The sequence below is a fragment of the Carcharodon carcharias genome, chromosome 25 (assembly GCF_017639515.1).
Source record: "Carcharodon carcharias isolate sCarCar2 chromosome 25, sCarCar2.pri, whole genome shotgun sequence".
NCBI lineage: Eukaryota > Metazoa > Chordata > Chondrichthyes > Lamniformes > Lamnidae > Carcharodon > Carcharodon carcharias.
Genome location: NC_054491.1, coordinates 8029791 through 8040500, shown reverse-complemented (window position 1 = coordinate 8040500; position 10710 = coordinate 8029791). Strand labels below are relative to the sequence as shown.

General features: G+C 41.0%; 1 long non-coding RNA gene across 1 annotated transcript; it reads left to right on the top strand.

Annotated features, from left to right (window-relative positions):
- The first annotated feature begins 221 nt into the window (after nt 1–221).
- Nucleotides 222–7134, top strand: LOC121269677. The gene is made up of 2 exons (XR_005941387.1): nt 222–414; nt 5474–7134. It is a non-coding gene; the product is annotated as an uncharacterized LOC121269677 (long non-coding RNA).
- The last annotated feature ends 3576 nt before the right edge of the window (nt 7135–10710 follow it).

Below are 10710 nucleotides of genomic sequence, written 5' to 3'. Positions count from 1 at the left end.
TATATCAAAACTGGTTTAATTAAAGTAACCTGATTAACACATTTTCTGTAATTTAGAATACCGCTATGAAATTATGGTTGGCAGCAATGCACATCTCATACAGAACACACAATTCAAAGTAGCATTTTAAAAATAATGGTACATAACTTACAAAAAAGCTGAAAAGGTATGACTTACTCTGTAAATTGTAATTTTGTTCTGTAGGTTTTGTTTGGTTTTGTTCATTTTGGGGAAACAGTGGATGTTAGAACATTACAACGACTGACTGGAGAACTTATTAGTTTGTGCTTGACGTTGTGTGGCAAGCTGCATGAAACTGCATTGAAAAGAAGCCAAACAACACTGCAAAAATTACTTGAAGATGGCAAATATACAACTATCTGACATGGAACGGGTGGAATCTTATATGAGCTGGTCAGTTTTTAATCTGCTATTCTGCTTTTGTCCACTTGGGTTAGTGGCGCTGATTTTCTCCTGCAAGGTCAGTTTAAATACATGACTAAAATTTAAACAAGTATTGATCAAGGTTATGAAACTTACATAGAGACCACCTATAGCTTCTTGTTCAATGCAATTACAGTACAAGTATAATTTATAATAAGTTGGATTTATCCTGTGGGAGATCACAATTATTAATTCGTACTGCTTCTCATAAATCTGTATGGGAGAAAATTATTCAACAGTATTATAGTTAATAACACATGGGTTACTGTCTATGACAACCTACTTCCTCAACTTGATGAATCCAGAAAAGATATACTGCTTTCAATTTGACCCCAGCCTTATCCATTGAAAACTTCAAAAATGGGTGGGGAGATCATGATGCATGATTAACCTGCACTCATTGCTACTGATGCAGGCAACAGAGAAAACTTTATGCTGCCTATTCATTTAATTGATAGTGGCATGCAGCCAGTGCTAAAGATCTTGTTGAGCGACTGTACACTGGAGCAAGGGGTGCATAATCATGGAGGCTAGAAAAGGTTCAAACCAGTCTGTACTACTTAAAGTCAGCCTGCACTTAAAAGAGGGGGTTGCATTTTGCCTGAAATGGGTGCTGGAAATCATCGTAAAAATGAGGTTGACCTAGGAAAGACATAGATTGGCACAACATGGCAGAGAGTGAGCTCCAAGATTTGTCGTTGCTGTACTGGAGGCTTTAGTTGAGAAGGGCGCGGAGGAGGAGAGATCTCATTTATCTGCTGGGAGTTAGGAGGTCCTCCAGACAAACTCTCAAAAGGCAGTGGAACCAAATAGCTCTGGCAGTCAGTGCCAGAGGTCTGGTCCTGAGGATCTGCACGCAGTGCCATAAGAAGCCCATTGACCTCCTACAAGTGGTCAAGGTCAGTGAATGTATCTTAGTATCCCACCAAATACTTCACAAGACTCTGACACTGCTCAACGCACTACACCCCACTTACTCACTATCAACAATCTTTTTCAATCACAGATTGTACCCAACATTCATATCTTCACTTCACAGACTTAGTATTGCTGTAAGCCTCACACCCATATCTCACAGCCAGCTATACAATATGACAACCACATAACTTAAACATGTTGCACCACTTACTGACGTGCTTCCCTCTCTCTTATTGGAGAAGGGGGTGCACAACTGAAGGCAGCAGCACCTAAATGGCGGGGAACAGACAAAGCTGTGTGTCCATAAATGGGAGGATGGTGAGAGTTGTAGAGGAAGTGAGGGACCTTGGAGTGTATGTCCACAGACTCTTGAAGATAGCAGGACAGGTCGATAAGATGGTTAAGAAGACACATGGAATCCTTTCCTTTATTATCTGAAGCATAGAATATAAGAGCAGGGAGGTTATGCTGCACATATATAAAACATTAATTAAGCCACAACTTGAATAGTGCATGTAGTTCTAGTCACTTCATTATAGAAATGATGTAATTGCACTAGAGAGGATACAGAAGAGATTTATGAGGATGTTGTTGGACTGGAAAATTGCAACTATGAGGAAAGATTGGATAGGTTGGGGTTGTTTTCCTTGTAACAGAAGAAGCTAAGGGAAGATTTGATTGAAGTGTACAAGGTTGTGAGGGGTCTGGATAGAGTGGATGGGAAGGACCTATTTCCCTTAGCAGAGAGGTCAATGACTAGGAGGCATAGATTTAAAGTGATTGGTATAAGGATTAAAGGGGAAATGAATTTTTTTTTCACCCAGAGAGTGTTAACTGGGACACACTGTTTAAAAGGGATGTGGAAGCAGAAACCCTCAACTCAGTTAAAAGCTGCCTGGCTATGCACCTGAGTCCCAGAACCTGCAGGGCTATGAACCAAGAGATGGTTTGACAAAAATATAATAATTTTTATAATATTTTTCTGGTTATTGTAAAGTAAGGTTTATGGGTATAAGTATAGGTGATTCTGTCTGTGTGATCTAATTACAGTTGGAGTCAAATAAATTGCAAGCTTGGAATCATCAAAAGAAGCTAGGTGTAGAAATGTGCTTGATATGCTAATGAGTAAATATGGATGCTGGCTTAGCATGTAAGGTGTGAAGAGAATTTGCATTTTTTGATGAGGGAAGGATTTTTGGATTTCAAAGGGATCTTTCACAACTAGCCAGATAAGCAAGGTTAAGGAGTGTGTTTATTTTTCCCAAAGGTTACTGACAATATTGGCAACATGAAAGTTTTTATATCATGAGGAAGATTACAGTTTCAAAGACATATGGAACAATAAAATTTACATATTGAGGAGAGAGAAACATGTATAAAGGAGAATGAAAGGCTATATGAGCCATTTAAGATCTAACAGGAGTGTGTGAAACAGCCTTCAAGAAGTCTCCAGCCATTTGTGCATAAGTCTGCTTTGTAAAGTAACTGAAGATGGGGAAGCCATTTGGAATTCCACTATCAAGTGGGTATTGTGTTAACTTGCTGGTTTTGTTTTAAATCTAAAATCTATTTTGGACTGTTGCCTTAAAGGGGGCAGCACTTAGCCTCAGGGAGATGAGTGCGCTCTTTTGTGCACATGCACTCTCAGCTTAGGGAATCCCTCCACCCCCCTCCACACACACACACCCCCCCACCCCCCCAAGCCCACACAGGGAGCACATAGTGCTTACTGGCAGACGTCAGGCAGGGTGGGCTTTAATTGGTCCGCCAACGTAAAATGGCAGCACGCCCCCAATCGGGGGCACTGCTCGGAGGCGTGCCTGCACACGCCCACTCCTGAACTTCCCCACCGTAATGGGGTGGGGGGGTGGAGGGGGAATTCTGCCCATTATTTCTGAATTCAGTTCACACATCTCGTAATATACACAAATTGCAAAACTGTTGTGATAGCATGACCAAGTTTCCCTTGTGGTGCCAGGCAGAGTAAATCCGCATCATCTGCTACATCACAAGAATGGAAAATGGGATTAGGCTGAGGTGCTTGTTTTTGGCTGCTGCAGACATGATGGGCAAAGTGGCCTCCTGTGCTATAAATCTTGCTACGTTTTCTAAATTTTCTAAATATCTTAAAATGAGGAATGTGCAGAGATGTGGGGAGAGTGCCAGTACATGAATTGTTCCTTATGAGAGCCAGTATTGACACGATCAGCCTTCTTCTGTGCTGTAACAATTCTATGATTCCTTTAAGCCTGTCAGGTGGGATGTCAAATCTTTTTTAAAGTTATCGGTCTCTATGGGGATTGTAATAAAACATTTTTTTAATTGAAATATGAGCCTATCAAAGTGAGGGATGTTAATGGTATACTTCTCACTTTGAACACCCAGTTTCAGCATCAAGTAATTGTTAGTCAATTACAGCACAGTTAAGTGCAAAGTAAAGCTCCTCTACTCTTACTGAAGAACATGACACAATCTTATAAGAACATCTCCTTGTAAATCAGTATGACTTCTCCACTTTTCCCCACCAGTCATCCTGTGGCCTTACCTCAATGCCAACTGACATTGAATTAATGAATGATTTTTTTTTCCAAAGAATATTTTCATTCTGAACTGGATTGAGACTTCCTAAACTTATTTCAGATAGAACGTTTACTCCGTTCATCAGAAACTAAATATCCCTCGAAAGGTACAACAAATGATATTGTGGAAGTAGTTTTTAAAGCAGTGACTTTTAAATGAAAAACATGGGGCAGAATTTTCAGGTCGGTGAGCGGAGGCAGGGCCTGCTCGCCAATGTGCAAAATGAAGTCCGGCCTGATGTCATCACATGTCATTTAGATTGTCAGTTTGGCGGCGAACTGTCAAAGGCCTATTAAGCCATTTAGAAAGTAATTAAAGTTGTTAAGAATGCTGCCTGTCCAGCTTTAAGGTGGCCATCATGATGAGCTTTCATGAAGAGTTTATTAATTAAATAAAAACGTTTGAAAAAATTAATGGACATGTCCCAGCTCATGTGACAGTTTCACAAGAGGGGGACACGTCCTTAATTTTTTTTTTCCTTTCTTAAATTTTTCAGAGCTTAAGCTAATCTCCCTGAGGCACCTTTCATAAGAAAAACAACCTCTCTCTTTGGGCCCGCTCGCCGACACGCAAAATGACGCGGGATGAAGGGGGTTCCCCCCGACGTCACCCCACCCTATTTAAATTTTCAGGAAGGTGGGGGTCACAGCCAAATCAGCTGTGCACCCGCCGACCTCTCAATGGGCAATTGAGGCCATTGACAGGATCGTTTAAACAATTAAAGGCCCTGCCCATCCAACTTTAAGGCTGGTGGACAGGCCAAGAGCTCCGGTGGCAAATAGATAAAACATGAAACCTCATCCACCGGCGGCGTGAGGTTTCATGTAGGGTTTAAAAAACTTCAATAAAGTTTTAGTGAAATTTATTAACATGTCCCATCTTGTGTGATATTGTCACATGAGGGGGACATGTTAAGGATTTTAAAATTTTTCATGTTTGAACAAGTGTAACCGGTCTCCCTGAGGCAGCACTTAGCTTCAATCTTGCATTTGGGGAATCCCCCCCTCCCCCCTGCACAAGAAACACGTAACGCTTCCTGCCGGGCGTCACGCTGGCTGGGCCTTAATTGGCCCGCCCACTTAAAATGGCGGCGGGGCCCACTTCTCCGGCGATGACTGGCTCCCCGCCCGCCGGAGTTTGGGTCTGGCCCGCCCGCCCGGTAGGCAGAAGCTGATCATAATTTTATGGTCCCTTGTTTTCAACTCACCTCCGTGCCTCAGGGAGATTTCTGCGCTCTTTAACACGCATGTGCAAATGAGCACAGGTCCTGACTCAGGGAATTCCACCCCCCCCGCCTGCACAGGGAGCGCACAGTGCTTCCAGATGTGTGTCATGCTGTCAAATAATTGGTTTGCCCATATCAAATGGTGGCACGCTCCCATTCGGGGGCGCCGATCAGGTTCGTGCTCGCTCCAGCCCATCCCCGCACAACCCCCCCGATGGGGGGAATATTCAATCCATGGGATAAGAAATTGGGGATTAATTTTCAGATTTTATACTAGTTTTTTAAATGGCTTCTTTATATTTTCAGGTTGACATTGCTTCTAGAAATGATGATCTAGAAAGTGCAAAGCGTTCATCTCGCATTACCAGATTATTAAACCTTCTATCAACAATAATTGGGATTATAATCTTCATTACAGTTATAGCTTCTCGAGTATACTGGTCGTAAAGGCCTAGAAATTGGTTCATGCTAGCACGAACTGACACAAGGAACTTTTCCTACGAAGACCCATCTGATGTTGGATCTCAGACCTTGTTTACACGATGCCAGGGGGCTACACAATATGCTGGGCAACCAGTTAACGTGCCAGAAAGTAGTATTTGAATTTTGGGCCACTGCTAGTAGTGGCCTCAGATAAGTCATAGGAGAGAGGGAAGCAATCGGGAGCAGTAGAGAGACATTCAGCAGGGCAGTAAGTGGTGGCTGGCAGCAGCTCGTCATCTTAATGTGGAGCAGAAAGGACTCCTGAAGCTCCCTATTTCACATTTCGGTTACATTTTCTTTTTATATAACATATATTTTGGGTCGCAGCTTCAGCAGTCCCTTTAAGTTAATTGGTTAGGTCATACATAGAGCATGTTTTCCTAAATCTAGGCGGCAGTCAGCCCAATTTTACAAAGAGTGTCTCAACTAGGCATTAGACTGCCCTTTTTATATGTGCAAAATGTCGGTTCCGGATGCCTAATTTTTGTGTTTACCCCTGCTTGCAGTTGCAGCCATATTAGGCACTTGGTTGCCCACCTTGCATCTGATAAAGAGGCATGATATCATCAAATTTCTCGGCCAAAATTTCTACACTATCTCTCATGAAATGCAGTAATGGATTTATAATTATTAAGTCTCTTGAATTAACATTATCATACACACAGGATGCGGAGTATGCTGACAGGTGGCATCCGTGCCCATAACCACTACTCATTCAAAAGTTGACTAATAACAAATCAAATCCACATAAATTTGAATTACTGAATAATGTGATGATATGTAGGCAGTGTTTGATTCTGAGGGATCAGAAGATGATTATAAACAATGAGGTCTTGTGTCATGATTTCAGAGAAATTTTGGTACAGGTGATCGTTTCAATCCATCATACCTGTGCATTGCTAGCTCCTTAACCAGAGCTACCTACCACAACCCCAAATTTTTACTGTTTGCCCATATCACATTATATGCTTCCCCTTCAGTTGTTTTATTCTGCTACATTTTGATTAACTTTGATAGCCACTTGTGCTAATGTAATCTGTATTTCACTACCTTTCATAGGAAAATAACCTTTCAATTTTTTCTCTCTCTGCTTCTAAAGCTGATCATAATTTTATGGTCCCTTGTTATCAACTCACCAATCAATTTTCCTCTTAAACTTGTTCAGAATTTAGCCTTCTGTTTGGTCCCCTTTATCCTCTGTGCTATTGTGAACACAGCACAAATTTTCCAATTCGATCACCCTTAATATATCCTTTCATTTCTGGGGTATCCTTCAAATCAATCTACTTTGTATCTTTTCCGATGTGTATAGTGGTTTCTGTGTTGTTGCTTGAATCACTAAATTACAACCTTTATTCACTGTTAATCATTTAACAGTCTTGATAAAGGAATAAATGCAAACATTAAATATGACAAATAGCAATTTGTAAAGTTTGTGGATTATATTTGTTTAAAAGATATTAATAAAGAGGCTATTAAATCTGTCTTTCTTCGGACTTTCTTTTGTACTCGTCAAGGTGAAGGAAGTTAGTGCTGAAGAATGGAATCCTTTCCTCTTTAAGCTTTCATTTTCATCATCAAGTACTGCCCAGCCAAGTATATGGTTAGGCACTCCTTCCACCACTCTGTACAACCTCATAACAGCAGTCCCCTCTGCACCATTGAGATATTTTCTACACCAACTGTTCAATGACCTTTGCATGAGATACCTAATTCACTGGCTATTGGTATTACTTGTTTAATGTAGAAACTACACAGACTCAAGCCATTCACTTTCTGTGTAGTCAATGGATAGAGAAAACCTTTCTGCTTGTCAAAAGTCATATCTAATTTACTGTATCATCCAGTTCCAAGAAAATCTTCTCTTCCTTGTCCTTATTTTGCATCTCTCTGCTCAGAAACAGACAAATGCTATTTGTTCACTGGTCACCAGGTGGTATAAATCAGCTCATTCTCTGGTCTTCCTTCCCTGCGAATACTTTTTTTTGAAGCTACATTTGATACTTTCCTCTAATAGCATTGGTAACTCATCTGTTGGGAAACTGTTTTTGTGGGCATAGAGTTAGTAAATATTGTATTCTATAGCTAATGTATTTTTTTTATCTTTTTGTAATGTGTATTTATTAAATGCAAATTCCAGAAAACATAATGGCAATGTATTTTTTGGAAAATGTATTTTATCTTTAGTGTGACCAGGGCTGTATATAATGTTCATGTGTGATAACTGTAGGAAATGCATTACAATTTTTAATGTATCATAAATATCTGTTTCATACATACCCGTGACAAATCATTGTTTAGTTTTCCAAATGGTGGCTTTCTGGGTTGCAGTCTGCTTGTACACAGGACTGGAAGATTTTAATTACCAAGTGTTCGTGAAATGTTACTCATGCAGTAGAAATGAAATACTTGGCTTTCTGCAATTTGAAAAAAAAAGCAACAAATCTAATTTCAAGCTAGGTTGTTATCCTGAGGCGAGCAATAATTAATTTTTCATGTCAGGCGCATAGCCGATATTGTGTCAAACATTGGAACTGCACCAAGATTCAGGGTTGGAGGTTTGCTGAGTGAGCAGTCTCCAGGGGGCGGCTGGCACAATTTATAGGGATGCAGCCCCCTAAAAGTAACCTCATTTGTAGCTTTTGTAAAGGTTTAATTATTTTAAATGTGTATACTTTAAGCAGAAAAAAGGCTCTTTCATGCAAAAAAAAAGTAACTGACTCATCTCAGCAGCTGGCAAAATAAATGTAAGGGCAGGAAATTAAGTCAGCCAAATATAATCGTTGGTGGTTGAAGGTAATGTGCTGCTCTATAAGGTGCAGTGCACTACTTAGCACTCAGGGACACCCTCCCATGAAATTTCCTTTGATTTAACAATCAACATAATGAAAATTAGGCAGATTCTATAAAAGGCATGTAATCCATTCCACTAGATCTCCAGCCAGGTGATGAAGACAAAAATCTACTTTTCTAAACTTGAGTGTGATTGTTTAAATCTCAGATTTTTGATAAAGCAATTCATTCCACATGTATTATACAGATGTGGTGTTTCAAAGCCAGCAACCTCAGGACTGGGTCTGTGCCAGATTTTGATTCTTGCCAGTTTTTGGGACAGGTGGTTCGGATTGGGCGATTTGGGCCGGGTTGGGTCAAGGGTCACTCAGACCATTTGGACCACAGGAAAAGGCAGGCACTCAAAGCTGATAACTAGTTGGTGCACCACCCTGCCAATGCAGCACCTAGCCTAACAAGCAGTAAGTTATACGGACTCAATATGTTAACTCTGCTTCTCTCTCCCGCAGATGCTGCCAGACCTGCTGAGTTTTTCCAGCGTTTTTTGTTTTAATTTCAGAATTCCAGCATCTGCGGTATTTTGCTTTCACTTCAAGCAGTAAGTGATTTTATTCAGATAATAATGATAAAAAATTTATGCACGTCAGCTTAAAAAAAATCTGTTTTCGGACATCACCAGTTTTTAGATAGCTGGATTTCAGACACTAACTATATTTAAATCAAATAGCTATTGATCTGGACCCATTCACCGGTGCTTTTCTACTTTTGTTTATTTATTATACAAGCCCGTTCCAGTAACAAGGAGGGTTGGCATCACCACAGTTTTCAAGGCCAGCCCCTCCCCCTCAATGAAAAAATTTGGATCATAGATTGATGCAGCAGAGAAGGAGGGCATTTTCTCCGAAGTGCCTGTGTTGGCTCTCTATAAGTGGTACTCAGCTAGTCCTACTCCCCCACTTTTTCCCTATCACCTTGCATATGTTTTCTCTTCATGCATGTTATGAACCCAAAGTAAATGCGCATCTATTCAACTATTGTACTCCCACGGGGATAACCTGGAAAGCACACAAACAGCACCCATCCACTTAATTCTATCTGTATCAGGCATTTAAAGTTGGAGACAATATTATAAACAACAAACTCACAAGTCACTTGACTTCAAATACACTGGCGGGTGGGAAGGGGTGTGGATCCCATGGGGCTGAATTTTGGCATCAGCAAGCAGGAGGCGGGGCCTGCTCGCCAACACGCAAAATGATGCGGGATTCTGTCCATCCCGCCCCATTTAAATTTTCAGGAAGGTGGGGACACAGCCAAATCAGCTGTGTGCCCACCGGCCTGTCAACGGGCAATTGAGGCCATTGACAGGATAATTAAAACAATTAAAGGACCTGCCCATCCAACCTTAAGGTTAGCGGGCAGGCCAGGAGCCCCGGCAGGCTTCTAAAAAAACATGAAACTTTCATCCATGAGGGGAACATGTTAAGGATTTTATTATTTTTCCATTTTTAATGTTTGAACAACTTTCAGTGATCTCCCTGAGGCAGCACTTAGCCTCAGGGAGATGTGTGCTCTTTCATGCGCATGCGCAAAAGAGCGCACTCTCACATTTGGGGAATCCCCCCCCACCCCCGTCTGTACAGGAAGTGCATAGCCTTAATTGGCTGGCCCACTTAAAATGATGGCAGGGCTTCTCCGGCGGGGATTGGCTCCCCGCCCGCCAGAGATTGGCTCGGGTCAGGCCCGCCCGGTTGGCAGAAAATTCTGCCCTTGGAGTCTCATTGCTTCACATTTTAATTGTTGTTAGAGTTTTAAAAGAATTGAATTTTTAAAATTCTTCCTTTCTGACTTTTTTACTCTTAAAACAATCTTTCTCTTCTCTTTATTTTTCTTTCTGTACCTGATTTGGTATCGAATTCACCCACATTAATTTTCACTTCCTTCTCAGTCCTTTGTTATTAATTTAACAATCTTTCAATCTGCTTGGATAAGGAGATATGCAGTTGTTGGCCCTGTTCACTCAGGTTCCAGATGCTCAGTTTCTCTCACTGCGATGCTATCAGTTCAACTTTCTAATCAAAAAATCATCATGATTAAATGATGAGAAGTCTAAATAATGGTGGATGTGATTCATTGTGCTGCTACAGCAAATTATGGACTGATGATGAAGTTATACAAGATATTAGTTAGGCCACAGTTGAAGTGAAGAGTAGTTAAGGTTTCAGATGGATGACTATGCTTTGGAACTGACGATAGGTGACTGACCC